The 23,596-nt window shown below is 33.3% G+C and overlaps 1 long non-coding RNA gene and 1 other non-coding gene across 3 annotated transcripts; both read right to left on the reverse strand.

Annotated features, from left to right (window-relative positions):
- Positions 1-6,868: 6,868 nt before the first annotated feature.
- On the reverse strand, positions 6,869-10,157 carry LOC110814162 (uncharacterized). Of its 2 annotated transcripts, none has more exons than XR_002539630.2 (2): positions 9,869-10,157; positions 6,869-7,297 (listed from the first exon to the last, which is right to left on the reverse strand). It is a non-coding gene; the product is annotated as an uncharacterized LOC110814162 (long non-coding RNA). The 2 variants fall into 2 exon arrangements; XR_015816472.1 differs by having other exon boundaries at positions 9,778-10,157.
- Positions 7,097-7,315, reverse strand: LOC148239717 (small nucleolar RNA U3). Its single transcript, XR_015816623.1, has one exon. It is a non-coding gene; the product is annotated as a small nucleolar RNA U3 (small nucleolar RNA).
- Positions 10,158-23,596: the final 13,439 nt, after the last annotated feature.

Raw genomic sequence — 23,596 nt, forward strand, 5'->3', positions numbered from 1 at the left:
AACGCTTCTTGTCCCGTTGATCAAAGAAGCAGAAAAAGAAAATCTTGAATGGGCCCTTCAGCAAAACGAAAAACTAATGAAGCCCAGGTTGTTTTGGGTTTAGAAAGAAAAATGGCCAAAACAAGCTGAACCAAGTAAGCCCACTTTGACACATCTCAGTCCAAAAAAGAAGATGAAAAAAGTGAAATGGGAATGGAGGGTAAAAAAGAGAAAACACCCCCCCCGGCTGTGCAATCACTCCCACCCGAGACCATGTCTTCTTCGTTTTCTTTCTGTGCCAGGCAACGAAATGAAGATCTGGCAGCAACGGTAATTACTCAAATGTGTGGTCAGCAGAAACTTTCTCCAATGACAAATTGGTAATCAGCCTGGAAAATGAGAAACCTCCCACTGTCATGTATGAAATTGGTTCCAGTTCATTAAGAGTCTTCTCTCCCTCCTTTACAATTCTTTAAAGTTGACAACTTAGCAGAAGTTATCAGCTCTCTTGACAGAATACTCAAAGGAAAGCAATCTTATGACATTCAAATACTCTCCAATTGGATTTTAGATAATATGCACTGAATCGGCACCTCTCTAGGTGTCTCCTACCTTGATATTGATAATGGAATACAACCATATTTTACTGACTTGGAAGAACATATTATTGATCAATGTAAGGGCAGGCTACTAACATGTGGAAATAAAAAGAAACAGAAAGAGGGTGGCTCAAGAGAACTTAAGAGACTACAGACAACTATAAACTATGAGGGAAGGAACAACAAGAGCAAGGGTAGCGGGGGAATTCAACTCTTTCATGATATTTGACAAAATTCTATCTTGGAATGTTAGAGAATTAAATCACGCCCGCAAAAGAGAAGTCATAAGGGGTTGCCTTAACATATGGAAACCATCCATGATATGTCTTCAAGAATCAAGGTTGAGTGAGGTCAACGAGAAGATAATCAAAAGTATCTGGAGCTTTAAAGATACTGGTTGGTGCTCTCTGCCTCCTAAGGGAGCTGCTGGTGGTATCATTATTATGTGGAGAAAAGACAAAATCCTATGTCATTCTGTCATGGTTGGTGATGTATCTCTTTCTTGTCTTTTTCTCTAATTTGCCTAACGGAGACAACTGGTATTTCTTTGGTGTTTATTGCAGAGGCAACTCCTCTAAACGAAACCTACTGATTGTAGAATTGGAAAAAATTAAATCCTCTTGAGGGTGTGAAGGAATCATTGGTGATGACTTTAATATGATTCTAAGAAGTGGAGAGATCCAGAAATTAAATACCAGATGTTGAAATTGAAGACTTTCTCTCTATCATCAACAATATGGACTTAATTAATTTACCACTAGCTGGTGGGAAATGGACCTGGAACAACTTGAGAGATCAGCCATCATTCTCCAGAATTGACAGATTCCTCCTTTCAGCTGATCTCTTATCATCTGTTCCGAACATAAATCAAAAACTCATGCCAAGACCCATCTTGGATCATTTTCCCATCATGCTTGTTCCAGATGGTATCAAATGGGGACCAGTCCCTTTTCATCTTGACAATAAATGGCTCAAGCATGAAAAATTCAAATCATTAGTGACTGACACAGGGAGAAACACTCTTGTTAGGGGTACTGCTAGCTACAGAGCTCAGAAGCTAAAGATCTTAAAGGCAGAAATTAAAAATTGGGCCAAAGTCATTGCTAAGCAAGAAGAAGAGGACTTTTCAGGTATTATTGATGAAACTGACAATCTTGACAGGTTGGAGGCTGAAAACCACTTATCCCCTCAAGACAAAGAGAAACGAAGCAATCTGAAAATTATTCTGGCACATAAACTTCATCTAGAAGCAATTTTTTGAAAGCAAAGATCTAGGAAAAAATGGCTCAAAGATGGGGATAAGAACACAAAATATTTTCACATGCTGGCCAATCATCGGAGAAGGATCAACTTCATTGATGAACTCAACATTGACGGGCACATTCTCAAATGCAATAATGAATTGAGAGATGGGACAAGTAAGTACTTTCATAAGTTATATAATGAGAATTTTTCCTCCCACCCCGTCTTGACGATCTTCATTTTAATAATATTAATGGTGACCGAAATCTACTGGAAAGGAAATTCACTAAGATGAAAATTTATGACTGCCTTTGGGATTATGATGGCGATAAAGCCCCTGGGTCAGATGGTTTCAATCTCAAATTGATTCAATCTTTCTGAGATATCATTAAGCAAAATATCATGAATTTCTTTAATGTTTTTCATAATCATGGTTTCTTTGTAACATCACTCAATTCTACTTTTCTTATTATAATTTCGAAGAAAACTAATTCGAAGAAAATTAGAGACTTTCGACCTATTAGTCGAATTGGGTGCATCTACAAATTATTATCTAAGATTCTAGTTAAAAGATTATCTATAGTTCTTCACAAGATAATTGGTGACTCACAAAATGCTTTTGTTCATGGTAAACAAATTTCAGATGTTATTCTTATCGCAAATGAAACGGTGGATGAGGTCATTAGGAACAACAAACAAGGTGTTTTGATCAAACTTGATATTGAGAAAGTCTTTGATCATGTAAGTTGGGACTTCATTGATTATATGTTGGAAAGATGTAGTTTCAATACAAAATGGAGATGTTGGATTAGAACATATATCACTACTACTAGCTTTGCAGTCATTGTGAATAGAGGCCCTTCTAACTTTTTCACTGGTTCAAGAGGTTTAAGGCAAAGTGACCCACTATCTCCTCTCTTTTTCATTATTGTTATGGAGGCTTTGAAAAAATTACTTGATAGGGCCAAAGAACTTAAACTACTTCAAGGGCTTTCTATGGGACACAAGGACAATCAAATTGAATTAACACATCTATTTTTCGCGAATGACGCCTTCATTTTCTGTCATCCTGACTCACTAATTTTTTTGAAATGCACTTTATTATGTTTCCAAGCGGTTTCTGGTTTAAAAATCAATATTCACAAATCTGAATTGGTGGTGATGGGTTCTCAATCTAGTGAATCTCTTACACAAATTCTAGGTTGCAAAGTTTCTCAATTACCCATCTTGTACTTGGTGCCCCCCTTGGGACCAAATGCAAAGACGAAAAATGTTGGGATCCGATCATTGATATGTTTCAAAACCGACTTGCCAACTGGAAGAGAAAATTCCTATTAAATGTGGGACAATTAACTCTCATTAAAAGCACCCTATGTAATCTGCCTATTTATCTCATTTCAGTGTTCAACATTCCAACTTGTGTTGCCAACACTTTGGAATCCATCCAGTACAACTTTCTATGGGGAGATGATAATAGTAACAATAGAAAAATTCACTTTGTAAACTGGAAAGAAATCAAAAAACCAATTAAAGATGGTGGTTTGGGCTTGAGATCTATAACTACACTTAACAAGGCCCTTTTTGATAAATGGATTTGGAGATTCTGGAACGAAGGTAATAGTCTATGGAAATCAATCATGTTGTGCAAATGGTTCAACGGTGAATATCATGATCAATCTAGAATTAAAAATAACACATTTGGTTCGATCCTTTAGAAGAATATTTAGAAATTAAACAATATCTTTCTACAACACTCTAGTTGGGTTATTGGGAAGGGCAACAAAATGAGATTTTAGTCTGACATATGGCATGACAAGTCTACTCTTCAAATAAGATCCTCTCTTATTTATGCTATTACCAAAGACAAAAATATTTTGGTTAAAAATGCTGCGATTCTTGACAATCAGGACTTTTAACAGGTGTCAATATTCAAAAATTTACAATAATGGAAGTTAGAAGAATATTTATCATCGCTACAGACTCTGTCTTTAACTCAAGTTTATGACAAAGAGAATAATTTAAAATGGCTACTCTCCAAAAATAGTACTTTTATTGTCAAATCTCTCTACAACCACTTGGCGAGCAATCTTAATCAAAACAATATTAGCTTCCCTTCCAACATAATATAGAAATTGGGTGCAGCTCCAAGAATTTCATTTTTTGCTTGGGAAGTTATAAAAGGCCGCATTCTTTCCCTTGATAACCTAATGAAAAGAGATTTTACGATTGCCAATAGATGTTTCCTATGTAAAAATAATTTTGAAACCTGTAACCACCTGCTTTTAGGCTGTTCGGTTTCATAGCACCTATGGAACACCATTATTAGTTTTATGGGGTTGTCTTGGGTCATGAACAACAACATTCATGTTGAACTCCTAGCATGGAAAGGCATCAGCAGCGGAAAAAAAATGTTAAGATTAATTCCACTCACCATAATATGGGTCCTTTAGAAAGAGAGAAACAATCGTATTTTTGAAGGAATAAAACTTGATTTTAACAAACTCATTTATTGTTGGTTTCACTGTTTTGGTTTCATTATTTTGAGACATAACATCGATTGTCTTGATGATTTTGATTTTGTTGTCAATAGTTTAATCGACTTGTAAATACATTGGAAATGGATTGTGTCCCCTTCTCACTCTAATATCAATACTAACTCCACTTTTTTATTTTTAAAAAAGAGTTTAAAAGTATACTCTTGCACTTTATCCACTACAGTATTTTTCAGCTATGTACCAATGGTTTCAAATTATATATATTTAATATTGCGTATATATAATATTCTTACATCTGCACCTTGTGTAATAGTCCCAAACCAAGAAAAGAATTTACAATGACGTTTTATATTTACTAACAAATCAATATATTAATAGATATATAAAAGGAATACCAAAAATTGACACGTGTCAGTTCTATAATATTTTATTTCAAAAAAAGAATTCCATCATTTTTTAATGGTTAATCAATTAAGAAATTTATCCAAAAATTTAAAAATAAAAAGAATTATGATAATTATTAAAAACTTCATATGGAGGAGTTATAAGCACTTCAGAATTTTAATCTTGAAATTGAACTTCATTCTTTAGTCAAAAACTAAAATCGGTAGGTCAATACCATTATTTGTATATATAAACACCACATTTTTTGAAATAATAAAGACAAATACTATGTTAATTTTAATTACAAATTATATATTATACAAACATAAAATCTTAGATATTATTCACTCAAATTTTAAAATATAAAATTAATATGAAAAAGATATCTAATAATTATCTATTTGAATTTTTAAAATATAAAAAATAGAAGTTAATTTAGCTGACTACAAATTATACATTCAGTAATTTTTAAATACAAAAGTAGTTAACATATAAAAAGAAAATTGAATTCTTAATTATCTACCATTTATGCACTGTATAATTAATTTTTAAAGTTATAACTCGTGAGTAAACGAGACAGAAATTTAGTTTATTCTAAAGACTCTCACAGTTGTTAAATATATAAATAATATTCATTTAAAGTTTTGAAATAATTAACTAATATCATAAATTAGAATTCTATATCAAAATATTGACTGCACGAAAAGATGCTTGTTTATATTGCATCCCAGTTAAAAAATAGATTCTTATTCTTATTGTAACTATTTTTCTATTATAACTGATTATCCCCACATTAAATGATAGGATTCTTATTCTTATTGTGACTATTTCTCTGCTATAACTGATGCATCCCCACATTAAAAAATAGAATTCTTATTCTTATTGTGACTACTTTTCTATTATAATTGATACATCCTCACATTAAAAGATATAATTCTTATTCTTATTATGACTACTTTTCTACTATAACTTATATAGCCTTTAACTTTTTTGTGCATCCAATTATCTTCACATTCATCTTTTTCATATGATTCATTTAGATAGTGAAACTAACTATCATAATTCTATTATTTTGCTGCATAATACAAACATAAAACTGATAATGAACAACAAGATAAAGTTGTAATGAATAGGGATGATACCTTCCCATAAAGTCATCATGTAGGCATCAATCTTCGTGGCCTTTAACGCCATGTTTGGATAATGATAAATAATAGTCAATTAATGCATAGTACTCCACGGGTATGATAAAATCATATTTGTTTCAACTTCCAATCTGATAAAATGATAACAAACGATATCTAACTAGCACATTTTGAATGAATTTTAAAAACTATCGAATCGATAGTATGTGATTGACAAATAATTATATTTCTCATTATACCATCACAAAATATATTTAATTTCCATTATACCCTCCTAAATAAATTATTATTTCAAACACATTTTAATTTTTTTTCTTAAAATAATTTTAAATTTAATATAATAATATATAATTACAAACATTTATTTTCAATATATAAACAATTTTATTTTTATTAAGATTAAATTAATATAATAATATAAATAATAATTATTTATTTTATCAAATATAAATATTTTATTTAATTATTTATTATAATTATTTATTTAAATACAAATTTAATTATATTATCATATAATTTATTTTTTTCTCATTACATACTTCTTATATACTACTTATTATTACATATAATATGACAGATGTAAATTAATAATTTAATTGAGAATACAATCATATCATTCTACCGTCCAAATAAAATAGTTGTAATTAACATGCATTAATACACAATCATTCAAATATAAAAAAAAATTTGTCATTCTTATCATATATCATTATCATTCAATCACTGATATTATCATACATTAATTATCCATCAATAAATTTATCTATACAAGGTCTAAAGTTGCACTTGATACATATATACGTGGAAATCAACTATGTCAGAGGATTGTGTAGTCTCAGAGAACTACACCAATTTGCATTAATGCCATGCCATGATTCCAATTGAAATGATAAAACTTCCTCATGTATGCTCGTGTGCATGCCAGGAAGAACTTCCTCATGTATGCTCGTGCACATGTCAGGCAGAACAACAGTAGATTGTAACTATTTCTCATTCCTGAGCTTCTAAATCCAAATCTCAACAGTTCAGTTAATTTGTTTTTATCAACTTCAATGGTAAGCAAAAACCAAGTCTGTTACAGGTTGGTTACTTTTTCGCATAAAGGAAAAAATAATAAATAAAAACTAAAAACAGAAAAAGTCTTTGAAAAATCCGGCATAAAAACTTTAAATATATTCAGAATCAGGTAAATAACTTGATACTTATACACTACTGAAAAACTAAATTTTTTTTTTTTAATAAAAAATAAGGAAGTCTGTCAGGTAATTGAGTGACCACCCAAGTCAAGATCAAACCCAACTGAGAACGATCATCTACAACATCAATAGTTCAAGAACCGTCTCTGTCATTAATCACGTTCTGATCATCACATGTTCCCAATTCATCCAGAAGACTTGAGATCCTGTCTCCATAGAACTCAAGGACATAGAAGTACGAACCTCTAGAACAGATCCTGTTCAAGTAAAAAACTATTTGAGAGAGGCAAATCCATGAACTACCTAACAAGTTCATAACTTGTGTTCAGCAACTCTACAGAATATGTTTCATACAATAAACTAGATTAATTTTATTAGCCAAAAAAATAAAACTATACTATATTAACTAAGATGAAACTGAATGTAATTCTGTATTCCCTTCACTCTATCACAAGATTTATATCCTAAATGGCACCAGCAAGGAAGAACTTAGTTTTCCTCTTGAAGGATGCTTTTTGCCAATGTCATGAAGCAAATAATATTATCGCATATGTACCTTATAACATAGGAGAAAAGAACAGTTGTATATCATCATAATATTAAAAAATTAAGGATGAGCAAAATAGGTTGTCTTAATGTCATGGTAGTACCCTTTCCTAAAGTCACTTATAAGATTCTGATGCAGGAGCATAATTAGTATTAAGTTTTTCTCTTTTTTAGTTGGTAAGCCTGATAACAATTTTTTTAGTTTTGCATTGTTCATTATTTTATAAAAACCATACAGACTAAGAAATTATTTCCAACGAATACTTCATGAAGTTTATCTAAAGTGATTATCCAGGAGAGAAGAAGAGTACTTCGTGAAGTTGACAGACTAGCATAAAACCTTCACTGAAGCGCACACAGAGATTAGTTTTTCTTCCTCAACAACCAAATATGTAGATAGATTCAATATCATAGAAAAGACAGTCACACATATAACTTGGATATACTTCATAACCATTATTTGCATTCATAATCTTGATTCACCATAAAAATTAAAAAAGTCCATGGACTTTACATCGACATTTAATAAAGGTTTCAAGTTTTACATCTGCATAAGAAACATACATGGGCAGTTCCATGTTCCATACCAGATGAAGTAAAGATGAAAGGCATTCCTGAAAGTGTCTATTACAATTATTTCCAGAGTCAGATTGATGTTCACAAACGAAAAGAGAAATGTCAATTACAATAAATTTTTCTCTGACAGTCTATGATTGTTTCATCATAATTTGTCCGAAAGCTATTCAGAATAATTAGATATTAAAATATCCATTTCCTATCTTGTGATATGCCTGTTCACTCTCAGGCTTCTGGAAAGGGTTAAACAGAGTGAACAAATGAATTTGTTGCACAATAATGTCTTATTCCAACAAAACCCGGATGATTTTACGGAATGGATCTCGAGATGCAACTATTCCAGCAAACTTTTACATGCATTTAAGGCTTCAAACATTATCAAATTATTTTGTCATACGGAAAACTGACCTGTTGGTGAACCATTGTAAGAGGTGGTTTCTCAAATGCTATTGTACACAAAATAATTTGGTTGTTGCTCAAGGGGATAGGCCCAATTTACTTGAAAATTTTCTCACCCCATGCTTCAATCATAAAAGATCAAAAAGAAGTCTTTCCTTTACTCGCCTCTCCCTCACTCCGCTTCCAATACATGCTAACAATGAACTCACTGGCACAGACAAAATCAGCGGCTGGAAAAGGTTTGCTCATTTTGAATTCTAATTTTCATTTCTCTTGGTAAGTATAATTTCTTCTTTTTTTTTTTTTTGAAATAATCTTGTTTACAACAAAATACTTCTGTTTTAGTTATAGTGGGAATTCAATTTCTACCATTATAAGTGAGAAATATATCCCCCACATTTACTTGAGGAAAGGCATGGTTTATAAAGGACACAGTAGTTATTATGCTGAAGCATACATATATTCTTTTTTTTTTTTCAGACTTTGTTCTTTGTGCTACTTCCACATAATTGCCAGAGAGGACTTAAATTTAACCATAGTAGTCTCTTTCCTGGCCAGTTACAGTCAGCAATCAAACAATCAAGATTTCCACAACATGTTGTCAAATATCAATTCCTAAGACTCATAAAGAAAACATAATGCTAAGATTTCTACTTTTAACGACAACCTCTAGTATTTGCCTAATGCTAACAAGTTCTAATTTTAACACTAATCTCCAGTATTGAAGAAATGTCTGAAAATGAGTATACAAACATGGGAAGTAATCAAAGTAAATTTATCATAATTATACAAGATCATTGACATAGATCACTCAAGTCCATATTCACTATCAAACTCTTTTGTCAGAAATACTCTTTAAGGATCACAAGAAACCACAAATAGTAACACTCTTTACAAACTTAATGGAACCTCCCTACGAGTTTTACAATCCATTGAAAAGGAGTTTAATACTAGAATCAACATAACCTAATAAATTAAACAAAGGCAGAAGCAAACAACCCTAACAGTTGACTGACAAACACCTGTTCGGTAATGTTTACTTCTCCCCATTTTATATGATCAATAGGTTCAAAAGCCCGATAATACAGTTCAAACACAGAAATCCAACGCAAATTATGATCACAACAAGCAACCAAAAACAAAAAGATGGAAAACCTAGAAATTAGCAACACGATAGTATGATCGAACTGAAAAACATTAGTAAATAAAGCAATACCTTAAAACGGATGTCTATTAGAAGCCTGAGTGCGGGGAGGGGTAGAAGAGAACAAACAAGGGAAGGACCACGAAATCAAACTCAGACTCACAACTGATTAAAGCCGGGGATCGGAGCAGAACCACTTGATCTCTCCCGTTAAGACAAGGATAAAACGGTGGATCTCCCTCTGAGGAAAACATTGGTCGTCTGTTGCGTTTTCTATTAACATTGCGGTGTGAAATTGGGAAGTGAGAAAAGGCTTCTTTTCTCTTTATTCATTCGGGTCTGCAATTTGGAAATCGGGAGTTGCGAAGTTGAAAAGGCTGTAAATTGGAAAGCGACACAGGAGAAGAAAGAAACCACAAACTTGGAAACAACCTTTAATAATTTAAAAATCTTTTATCTTATTCCAAGATAATTTAAGTTCAAATCATACTATAAATATACAATTTGCTATTTAATAAATACGTTATTAATTTGATTTTTAATAGTAAAACTGCGATAATTGAATTTAATTTATTAATTTATAAGATTTAATTTAATAAAATTAAAATTTTAATTAATTAATATATACTTTTAACTTTCTTTTCTGTCTAGAAAGAAAATGATAGACTTTAATTTTGTTACAGAGATGCAAAATATTAATTATTTAGGTATACATCAAATTTGTATTGTTCGAATTCCAAACATTTTATGACATGGTTGATTCATGCACTCCAATTCATTAAAACAAAACCAAAAAAAAAAATTAAAAAGAAATAAAAATTTCAATCAATCACATCATGGTGGACTAACTTTGCCAAAAAAGTATCATTCCAAAATAATAATCTAATGTTTTCAATGACAATACAATAGTACAAAATTATCATATAAAATTAATAAATTACTATAAAGTATTAAAAAAATAAAATAAAACATAAGAAAATCAAGTTTTAGTGAGATCTTTATCGTATTTTTAGTCAAATAATATAAATAATTAATTACAAATAAATTTCACATAAAATGTTTTGTTAGATTTTATACTCTTGAGAAGTATAACTTTGTAAGCTTTGAACTGAACTTCTACCACGGGGATCGCCCATGCAGCTGGGCGACAAGAACCGTGTACGGCTGTGACGGTGTCGTTTTCAGCAACTTTCAGGCACCAATACACATATAAGATAGTGATATAAAATTATGCTCCTCCTCAAAGCCAATTCTGATTCCCCCTCTCTTGATCGTGACCTGCCAGGTCCGCACCTGGCTTTATAGCTCAGCCGTGTCTTTATATATTTAGCATCAATTGCACTATATAATCACTGAAACAAGAAGTTGACCATCAATTACATCCCAATAAATCATGATTATCTTCCCAACCTAACGGAGTTATTGAATTATTTTTTCAACGTAACACAGAATCATATCAAGCTACATTAAAATCTTGGTGTACGATGAAATATGAATAGAAAAAAAAATTTGGAATTTTTTGTTCAGTGTCTCTCTGTGTGTGTGCGAGTGGGTGTCTGTGACCGCACGGAGTATACTTGCATGTGTGTGCCAGCGCGCTCGGGCGACAAATATTCCCTTCCTACTTTTGGGATTCTCTCTTTCTTTTCCTTGTTTAGTCAACCAACCTCTTCTCTCATCTCTTCTTCACACTTTTCCTGCCATAACCCACATGAAGTATGATGAACGCGGGGAGGTTACATTGGTCATACGTTCAGTGATTACTAAGAGAATAATTATTCTAGCAATTGGGTTTATACCTGTTATATATGCGGCGTAATGACTCATATTGGCTGCAGTCTCCATCATGGGTCATAAATGTAGCAATATAGCTCGAGTGGAACCGGCTTTGCCCCCCATGAGCATGTCTATCAGCGCCCGGTCTGTGACTTATGTCGGTATGCGTTGAGAAGTCATTAGTTTCAGGGCTGATGAGTCATAGTTCTGAATCAATTATCACGAGTTATCTGATACATTGCACTTGTCCGATGCACCAGTACAAACTGGACAGGGTCCAATATTATTTTCTATCTCTAGTCAGGGTATTATTATTAGTATGATCAGCCCCCTAGAGAGTAAAACCATTCTGAGCTGTATTTTGCCCGAGCAGAGGTTAAATGAAGAAGACGAACTTGAACCTTGGTTGCAGCAGCAACAAAATTGTAATTACCTCCTCCAGCAACAAGAGCTGCAGATTAGCTACTTTAATGCCAAATCTAAACTCTAAGTGGCTACTTCCAGTCCCAATGATAAGCCTTCGTGCCCAAAAAGTGTAAAATTTTATACATAGATTCCAAATTCAACTCTCTCAAAGTTCATTTGTTGCATTATAATAAAGTATATGTCAATATCAGTTACAGCCCTCTCAAAATCAAAGGTGTCTATTTCCCCTCTGCATCCGCATGCTAAAATATCTGACTTATTTTTCATGTGACCACTTATCATCAACATTAATTAGCATACCCTCATGGCATTCCGGTTTTTAAGATAATACTTAAATGGGTGCAATATGTCTGCAAATAAGCTCAATAAGTACCAAACTTCCAACATTTTGCTGCATAAATAGAACATCACATGTAAAAGAACTGGATGACAGGAAGAAAAAAGGAAAAAAGACTAAAACTTGCAGTGACAATGTGGGACCAAAAAGTTGATGCATGCATGGAAGATATACCCGGAAGGCAACTTACCAGAGGGCTTTTCAGTGCACTGAAGGGCCGGAAAATGCCAAGATGTCTCCGCAGCATTTTAATTGGTCCAGGAGGGGAGAAGCACAGAACAGTGTAGCCAATAACGATGCAGCATAGGTAAAAATTTGCTAATCGAGTTAGATACCTGTTAAATCAGCCAATATTATGCATGCCAGCCAATTCCGCTACAGATTTACACTAATTAAAAATGTTAAATTTTTTTAGAATTTTTAGTTTTATATACGAAAATTCAGTATAAATGTTTGTTTTTGATAGATTGATAGTTATTTAACATAATATTCACATATTATAAGTTATGAGTTTAACGTATCTAATATATATTTCTAAACTTGATTTCGTATGTATACAATTTATATGAGAAAAGACATGTTACTTATATTTAATATAAATTTTTAAGTAAATAATCTATTATTTTTTCTATAAAATTAATTATTTTTTTGTGCATATATAAATTTATATAAAAAATAAAAAATAGCTATAAACCCAAGATACCCCATATCAAAGTAATGAATAATAGACATTCCTGGAAATATCTATTACAGCATCTTCTACCGTCCTAGTTTTTCACACCTTCCCTGCCAAATGCCCAAACCATCATTCCAAGAAACCAAAAGAAAATATAAAACAGCGTTGCAAAGCAGTGATGAAGGTGGGCTGTATATTAATGATCATACCTGTGATGTGTGCAGGGTAATGGGTTGCTCTCTCTATTCTCACACAGACTGCCACCTTAGTGATGATCATAGCCGTGTCCGAGGTCACCTGCTCTGTGAACTATGTCAATATTCCCAGGCAGCCATTAAGTTCAAGGTTAATGGGTCCTGGCTATGCACCAACTGTCACGCGTTATCAGATATATTGTACTCATCCAACCCACTGGCAGGAACCCAGCAGGATCCAGTATTATTTCCTGTCTCTAGCTCAGGAACTGCCTTTAACACAATTAGTGCAGAGAAGGAAACCATGAGCAGTGGTAATAATATACCTAAGCAGAGAACAAACAAAGAAGACAAACTCGAAACTTGGCTGTTGCTTGAGCCTGATAATGAAAATGAGAACCTGCAGGCTTGGTGCAGTGGCAGCTTCGTGTGTAATGATCAGGAGGTTAGTCGTCATTATACAAATAATCTTGTTGATAATGACAATAGTTCATGCAGCCATCAGCACCAAATTCCCAGTAATTTCCATTCTTTTGGGAATGAAAGTGATGGCGTCGCAGCAGCTCAATCTTTCCAGGTCACAGAACAGCAACAGGAACAACTGCAGCCGGACCCATTTTATGGGGCTTCCGAGGTTGCTTTCACCAACACACCCCCAAGTGGTACTGTAAGATCCTATACACCAATAATCACCATCCGCAAATTTATTTCTCTTAAAAAATTCATTCTCTGGGTCTGTATGTTGGCGTAGGAAAAAGTTATATGCCTAACATCGGTTAGAACTGATAAGATGTCTTTTACACAAACATACTGACCAAACAATACCCTGCTTAGTCTCTGTCTAAATTCTAGTCATGCTACTGGCATCATTTGTAATGACTGTCAATAACTTACCTATAGACTTAAAATTATAACTAAGTTACTATATTATACAAAGACCTAAAACCAAATTTCCTTCATACTTGAATCAAAAGTATGGTTGAGTGAGATGAATGATTATTATTAATGTTCGATTTCTTGGAATGAGACTGCAATGATTTTTTACTGTTTTTGTTAAAAAAAATTAAGTATATAGATAGTCTATCTTTAAGGCAATCAGAGTAAGGCTTAATCTCAGTAAGCAAAGTTGGCCCAAATATATCCTAATTGTTAAATTAAATAATAATAAAAATAAGTGTCTATGTAGTCTCTTATCTACTAAGTATTCTCTGATTATCACTAGCTATAGCAATTTACATCTCATTTCACGATCAGGCCCCTGTGGATTTATGTTATGCGAGTATATCACCAGACAAAACAATCGACAATACACGACAGATCATCAATGCCAAATCTCCAGACGCAAGAATTAAACTGATCTTCTCTAGCTCTTCCCTCTCAGTACTACCGCCCCAGTTTATTGAGATGAACAGGAAAGCAAAGGTCCAGAGATTCAGAGAGAAAATAAAAGCAAGGAAGTTGAAGGACAAGAACATGAGATGTCAATCAAGAAAGTCTTGTTATGCACAAATTCGACCTCGAGTGAAGGGCAAATTTATAAGGAAACAAGAGATGGATTGATTAGTTTGAAGGTCTAGGACATCATTAATCCTCACCCACAAGATCATGCTGAAGGCATCATCATATATCTCCGGTTTTTTGAAGGCAAACTCCCTTGTATCAATTTGTACAGTCAAAATTTTATCCTTTAGAGTGCTATTTACAAAAATCAAACCAGAAAAAGATACATAAGTATCTAAATAAAGTATTGCATGATTTGAGTGCGTATGACTATATTGTATGTATGAGAAATTTAGAATTCTTCTCCATACTATAACTTGCAACTAAGAGGAAACTTATACTTTCCCGGGGGTAATAAATGACGAGTAGCTTAGTGATAAATGGTAATTAAATGATTATCTAAATGGTAATAGTTAAACTTAAAAAGTCGTTTAAAAAACAAAAATAAATTTTAAAGAGTAGATTATCATAAATGGTAATCAAGCAACTATATAAATGGTAATAATTGAACTTGAAAAGAGTAGATATTAATAAATGGTAATGGTTAAACTTTGTGTAAGTTAAATAAAAATTTAAACTATTTGGACTGAATTGAGGAGCTTTTGATAGGCTCTTAAAAAACTTGCTACAAATTTAAGCTCTCAAAAGAGTATGCCTACAACTTATCTAGAAATTCACTTCTCTAAGCTATTAAGAGCTAGGAAGAGACATTTTTTGAAGAAAAATGTTGAGAATAAATAATTACATCTTTCCATAACTAGAAGAGGAATGTCAAATTCTCCTTTGATCTATCTTATTCTTGGAACTCATTAAATTTTGTTTAGGATCTGAGAGGGACTATGGGGACATGGGAAAGGAGATCTTTACACTTACATCCTGCATCATAAAAAGCTATGATTTTGAAGTTTTATCTCAAGCTTTTTAAATCCCAAACGGAAAAGTGGGAAAAACAAAGTGATGAGAATTAATGACCGTGGATAACCAAAAGCCTAAGCACCTTGTTTCCCAAAAAACCAAGGCAGATGCAGAATATGTGTAAAATCCAGCAATGCATGTACAAACTCTTCAATCTTAATCATAGCATCAACTGGAGGCCCAGTCAACAGTCCTGATGGCTGTGCATCACTTAGAATGTGATAACCAGTCAACAGCCCAGTCAATAGTCCTGACGATTTAAAGAAGTTTGCATGCTTAATTTTTTGACAGGTCGTCTGACGATGCAAGAAGATCTATTGTGCATGTAAACATCTTATTAATTGTTAAATAATTGATTGTATAATATCTAATAGCTCGAGCTGATAAAAATTACTCTCTAGTATGCTCTATCAGGGCCAAGACCAGACTGAAACAGTTCTAACATTAATGCCATGTTAAGTAATTGATTGAATGGTCAAATATCTCAAGACTTTATAACTAACAGAAAATGATCCAATTTATTATTTGTATTTTAACATAAAAAGATATCTAATATTCACTAATTATTTTGTTTATCTAGCATCTACAAACAAGCAACCTGTCAAGAGTCTTGTTCATTGGCTCTTGAACTTACAGTGTCGACTAGGTAATCAGGGAGAAAGATAGACGGGAAACAGAGAAAAGAGATACATGGTGACAGAAATTTGAATTAGAAATTAAAAATTTGATTTTCTGCTTATTCATCTCCCCCCAATTAGCTATTTATATACTAAAGAGAGACGCTCCCTTTAGTTATGACGGAAAAATAACAGGAAATAACACTTGAATCAATTCTCAATTGCAAGACAATATTTTCCCTTTCTGCTTATGCCTATTTTACCACTGTACCCTTTTTCCTCTGTTACACTTTTAGCAGCTTCCTTAGCCAACCTTGTTTAAGACAGAATTACATATTTGAGTTAAGTTTTACTTAAGGAAAGGTATACCTACAAAGATCCCAGAATTTCTGAATGCTGAGAATAGCTATCTTCTAAAACAAAATTTCTTTCCTCTACATTCACATAATAACCAGAGAGAACTTTAAATTTAACCATAGCTGTCCTTTGCTGGACATTTATAGTAAGCAGTCAAACAACAATGACTTGGGAACAGGTTGTCAAATGTCAGTTATTAAAATTTACCTTGAGAACCATACTAATGCCAAGAAGTTCTAATACTAAGTTGATCTCTAGCATTACCGTGACAGAATGAGAACGCTAGAAATAACTAAAATAAACTTATCTTAAGAATGGATTATCAACCATAATCCAGATTCACTATCATCTTCTTTCTTAGAAATGCTCTTTGCAATTATAAGAAAACGAATTATAAGCTTTCAAAGAAAATAAAAAGAAACAAATAGTAGCAAGACTCAAACTTAACAGTTACTCCTCACAACCTCAGAATCCTTTGGAAAGAGGATTAACCATTGAATCATGCATGCCTTAAGAAAGTAAACACACCAAGAAGAAAACAAACATTTCATTGTACACTTTAAAAGATAGTAAGAGCGACTGTATTAAGGGACCTTCTAGCATCTTTTGAATTTGTCTCTCCAATCTCATTCTTCTGATAGTAAGAGTGCCTGTAGGGGCGTATATTCACTTAAACTCCTCCTTGAGCCAGGGAGATTGCATGATCAAAGGCCGTAAGAGGAGGCAGGTCTCAGGATTCATCAAAGACGTCCCTGTATTTTTCCAGCAGGGTTTCCAAAGATTCATTCTGCTTCTCTGTTGCTTTGGTGTCTTGGTCTCACTTATCACTACTAAGAAGATGGCTCCATCTTTGATGTGTTGTTTCTGCTTCAACAGTTTCTGGGTTATGGTGCCAGTTAGACTTGTCAAATTAAGCTTTTTTTCTCCCTCCCGATTAATATTAGCATATTACCTTAATGGAATTTAATTATAGATAAAAATTTGAAAACTATGGAGTTTAATTGCTTCATCTAGTCAAACCCTAAACATCATATTGTAACCGCCCAACATGATGACTTTAAAGCTTTAGCAGAATTTGTCACCCTGCATCATCTATGAGACATTAGAGCACTCAATTTTTCTAGAAATTTTTATGCATTGGCCACCATCACTGTCAGTGTCTTTTTCCCTATCACCTTATTTTTTATCAATTTCACGACATTCTCGTGAAGAAATGATAGTGAGCAACCACTATCCAAAAGGACATGTACATCATGCCCTTCTAACAATGCCCTAATTTTTGAAGTGTTTACCTGCAAATATTCCTTCACTAACCTAAATAGAAATCATACCTATGTTATCCTCCTCACCAGATATCAGTTCCTCCGATTATGGTTCATCCTCTCCCTAACTGGTAACTAACTCCTCTGCTGCCATCACAATTTTGATTTGCAACGGCGGGTCAACAATGTTGACCACCGCACTTATAACAGTAGGCAGCTGCTCTTCTAACTTCATTCTCCTATTGTGGGTGTTTTAGGGCCAAGTCCTGCAAATGCTCCAATTTCCAGGTCCCATGGGCTCCCTGGTTTCCATTAGCGTCAAATAACAGGGATTATGTCCCACAAAGTAAGCATTCTGAGACATCTTAATAATTAACTGCTCCAGTAAGAGATTTTGCTCAAAAGCTTGGTTGAGAGACTACATATCTAGTAGCCGTTTGGCTGCACTTCCGGCTTTAATCCACTGATGAAGTTTGAGATGAAGAACCTTTCTGAGGAAGTCAGGTTATCTGCAGTCACCAATGCCCTAAAATGCTCAAACTGCTCCTAATATTCCAGGAAAGCTCCGATATGCACAAGCTTGTTGAATTCCTCAATAAAACCTTTCCTATTGGCCCCTTTGAACCTTCAAAAAAGCTCCTCGACAAATGCTTCCCATTCCCAGTCTCATTCTTTGCAACCACCCCTGATGCCACATTTGCGCTACTTCTTCTAGGAAGACAGAAGCAATCTCTACCTTCTTCTCATTCGGGATGCCATGAACCAGGAAATACTTATCATACTGCTGGAATCAATCCCTTAAGTTCACCCCTTCAAACAGAGGAATCTCTACCTTGGTTAATATCATTAAATGGTTCCCCTTGATTCTGGTGTACACAGGATAAGGGATATCCTCAGTGTCGCACGTGACCAAAGTGGGGAGTATTCCTTTGGCAGTCGTAACAACATCTGATTTGTGACTGGCCTGGTTGTTCGACTCCATGGATCATGAACTGCCATGCAACATTTCAACAATTTGATCAAATTGTTATTTGGTTTGACACTGTGATTCATGCATCTTGGTTATGAATTCCACAAATTGTTGGTATACTTCTTGCACAGAGTCTTCCACTTGTTGCATCTTTTTGTTGTTCCATAATAAATGTGTTCCCTTTTGATGGGGTCCTCGATGCCACAGAAGCATGGGTTTCATCAGATTCCAACTGCTCTGATACCAATTTCTCAAGATATAAGGAAACAGAGAAAAAAGGAAATGGTGAGAGAAATTTGATTTTCGGCTTATTCACTTCCCTCTAATTATCTACATTAATACTAACTGGAGGCATTCTCTTTAGTTGTAACGGAAAAATAACAGGAAATAACATCTGAACCAATTCGCAACTGCAATAAAATATTTTTCCCTCTTTCCTTATGCCTATTTTACCACTTTACCCTTTTTCTTTTGGTACATTTTAAGCAGCTTCCTTACACAATCTTATTTAAGACAAGACAGTTACAAATTTTGGATTTAAGCTATACTTGAGGAAAGGTATGATCTACAAAGAACCCAGAATTTCTGAATTCTCAAGAAAATATATCTTCTAAAAAAATTTCCTTTCCTCTACATTCACATAATACCAGAGAGAACTTTAAATTTAACCATAGCAGTTCTGTGCTGGACATTTATGGTAAGCAATCAGACAACCATGATTAGAGAACAGGTTGTCAAATGTCAGTTATTAAGATTTACCTCGAAGCATACTAATGCCAAGAAATTCTGGTTTTAAGTCAATCTCTAGTATTAGAAAAAAGACCCATAAAAGATCATAAAAACACTAGAAATAATCAAACTTATCGTAAGAATGGATTCTTAACCTAATCCTGCTTGACTATCATATTCTTTCTTAGAAATACTCTTTGCAGTTATAAGAAACGAATAATAGTAAGACTCAAACTTAATGGTACCTCCTCACAACGTCAGAATCAATTGGAAAGGGGATTAACCATTGAATCAAGCATGTCCTAAGAAAGAAGACACACCCAGAAGAAAACAAACAAACATTTCACTGACAGTAGCCCCTGTTTCTAGTAAACTTTTCAGTCTACCCATCCGGTATGATCAATAATTCAGAAGTCAATGGATACAATAGTCAGTAAATAGACAAATTTCTGATAATAGAATAAAAAACATGAGTTCCCCACATAATTGAAATCCTACAAATGAGTTCCCCACATAATTGAATAATGGGAAATACTACCTCCAAGATATATCTGTCTAAAAAAACCTAACTGCAAGGAAAACTTGTGACAAGTTGATCAAACATGAAAAGGCCACAAAATATTTGAACTCCGAGCATGAATCCGATCCCAAGTTGATCAAACTAGAGGATCACCAAAAGACCCATTTGGTCACTCTGTTCAGGGAAATAGAAAATTGATGGCTCTTACACAGGATTTGAAGGAGTCTTCTTCATTGTCTTTATTCATCCTGGTATAGAATATAAAAAGGCTTGGAACGAGACTGTCAATAATAATCTGAAAGCTTTACGTCTAGCAGACTGGACTAGACTAGACTGTCACTGGATCCTTTTCTAGGACCTTGACCTTTGTCCCAACAATTATATGAAATATATTAGGGGATAATCAAAAGTTTAAGGTGAGACATAATCACAATTAGAAACACAAAGTAAACTAAAATCGTTCAAGAGTGCCGGATCTTATATCTAATGACAACTTTATATTGTTTTCTTTTCTCTTCAACTAAAATTTTGGAGATATTTATTCTTGTCTGGTCTCTTACAGCCTCCACAAGCACTCAACTCCTAGCTGTGCTTCTCATCAAAGAATTAGATTTTTCTAAAAGACAACTTTCTAGGTGCTGCCTACAGAGTACAGATTCTTTCACTGTATTTGACTTTTTTTCTTTTGAATTCAAGGACAGAGGAACAAAGAAGAAACAGACTTAACTCCTTGGAGGAATCATTTCACTCGGCGCCCATAATGCTCCTAATGTCACCTGATGTTTGGAGCCAGATTCCTGCATCAGCGCCATCAGCCAGCCCATCCTTGCCCTGGCATCAGCAATACGATTTGTTCTCTGAGGACATAACACGAACATCTGTCCTGCAAACATCTCAACCTGTCACAACAGCTACTGACAAAATCCTTCAAGGCATGCTCGTCAACAAGCTCTTTCAACACCAAGTGTACCGTCGGTCCCGAATCAATTTCAATCTGAAATTCTCACGGCAGCTAATGATGAGATCTTTGAAAGCGATCATCGATATTCTCATGTACCACCAAGTGTATCGCCCACCGCCTAGTCCATTTCAATCTGAAATCTCTGCTTTTCTCCCTGGCCCGATCAAAATCAACGCGTGGAGCCTGCAATTGAATCGCTGAACTCGATATCTTAAATCCTCAGTAATTCAACCTTTGCTCTCTGGTTTGGAGAGAATCGTTGAATATTACAGAGACAATAAATAATTAAGTACAAAAAATTTCTCATTGAGAACTACAAATAGACGAAACTAGCCTTTTTGGACTTTTTTTTTCTAATCAAACCTTTCAATTATCTTTATTATTTGAGCCAGTATTCTCTTTATCTTTTAAAATAGACAATTGTGAATTTAGAAAATAAATTTGCTCAAATTTTATATGTCCTTCCATGAAATAAAGATAACAGGAGGTGCTTCGGGAATAGAATAATCATGTAGGCCATTAAAAGGGTTTTGTTCTGGGGAAAGAAACTTTAAGGAACTCTCATTTCTCCATTGTTCTTCCAGTTCTCATCATCTTATTTGAATTTTTCATTCTTCTTTCTTCATCACATGAAATATTAAACTAACGTTGTGAATGGATTTTCAGACATGATTATACAATCAAGTCAAAAGATTCTCTGCTACATCAAGCAACTGGAAAAGGAATTAGTACTACCTCTTGCTTTTCCATGTGTTCTGCAATTTCCTTGTTTCCCTCCCTCTTCTATTCTCCACATATATTATTCCAATCTCCTCCGTGGACATAATCTAGCTTTGGTAATAAGTTCTACCTGTCTAAGCTTTTTCTTTTCACACGTGCTAAAAGTTCATCAATCCTCAACCTACCTAATTATTTATATATATGCACAGAATCTACATTTTTATATACATGAAGTTCAAGAATTAAATCACATGAAAAAAAGCATGTCACTTTTTATCTTGTTAAAAGGGTCATTCCAGTAACCAAGATATATATGTACACATAAATATTACATATATCTACTCAATTTAACCAAAAGAAAAAGTCATTACAGTAGCATCCAACTTTCTTGTGTTTCCCATATAAATAGAACCTCACCCTTCGATTATTTCAACCAAGAAAGATAGTTTCTTTCATCTAGGCAAAAAAAAAAAAAAAAGACTTGTAATGGAGGCTACTATAGTGAGCCCTGCAAGTGACTCACTGTCTCGATCAGCTGGAACCACAAGGTGGAAAACTCCCATCTTGGTAACCATTTTCGGAGGTCTTGTAATCTTTTCCGTAATCATTGCCATCGCCTTGCTCTTCCTCGCTTGCTACTACCGTGTGTCAGCACAGGAGGTTTCGAGAGAAAAGGAAGAGAAATCCATGGACAGCGTAGACATACCAGCTGCCGTAGCACCAGAAATAGTTGTGATCTTGGCCGGAGATGAGCAACCTACCTTGATCGCCAAGCCTTGTACTAGTAGTAGAACTAGAAGTTGAGGTTGATATGTTGAATAATGTTAGATATACCGGTCCCTTCTGTTTTTATTGAAGGGATTATTGAAAATGAAGATGGAGATTCCCCAAGTCATCAGGTCGCAGAATTGAATCAATTGATGAAGATTGTTTTTGGAATCTGATTGATTCATTTGTAAAAATGCTATTTTTTGTGTGGTTTTTTTTTTTTTTTTTTGGTTGAATAATTATGTGGATCTGAAGAATTAAATTCTACTTCTGTATTTTCATGGATAGATTTGCCGAGTTCTGCGTATGGGAACAGATATTCCTGCGCGTACCCAGACATATACATATAACGATATTGATTAATGTCAACATATATATATGTATATGTACATACATGTAGTATTATTAACAATTTCTAAATTCACGCCGTTCTTAGTTATTTATATAAGAAAAAGTATATTCAAATTTATTTGCTTAAATTATTTGATATTTTCATTCATATATATATATATATATAATGTGAATTTAAATTTATTATTTTCCGTACATACATGCATGCGTATATATAATCATATTTAATAATAACTAAAATAATGATTGTACTAAATAATCTTTTAGTTTATGTGAAAGAACATAATTTCCTCAAACTTATAATCATTAATATATACATTGTATATGGTAACTTTAATTATAAGATAAGTTTGATGTGATTATTATTTGAATGTCTACATATATAAGTCAATAATAAGTTTTGTTTGAATATATTATTTATTTAAATATATTTGAGTTTATCACAATAAAAAATTCACTACCCAAAAAATTTCAAATTTCAAATACATTATTTGAAATATAAAATAACTTAAAAGCTTGGAATCCACATGTTATGAAAATAATTTAATCTCAAAATAAATTATTTTTATTTGTGAGAAAATATCAATTATATATAAATTATTTTTTTACAGAATTGATAGAATTTCATTTTAAAAAAAAAAACTCCATTTTTTCATATATTAGTATAAAATCTATCAAAAATTTTAAGAATTATTTTATTACATAAAATGATTCAAAACATATATATTAATTATAATATTTCCCTTGAATTAATTGGGTATTAATTATAAGCTCATTTTTTTGGCAAAAAAAAACAATTTATACTTATCTCG

The sequence above is a fragment of the Carica papaya genome, chromosome 9, assembly GCF_054855325.1.
Source record: "Carica papaya isolate Zhongbai chromosome 9, ASM5485532v1, whole genome shotgun sequence".
Lineage (NCBI taxonomy): Eukaryota > Viridiplantae > Streptophyta > Magnoliopsida > Brassicales > Caricaceae > Carica > Carica papaya.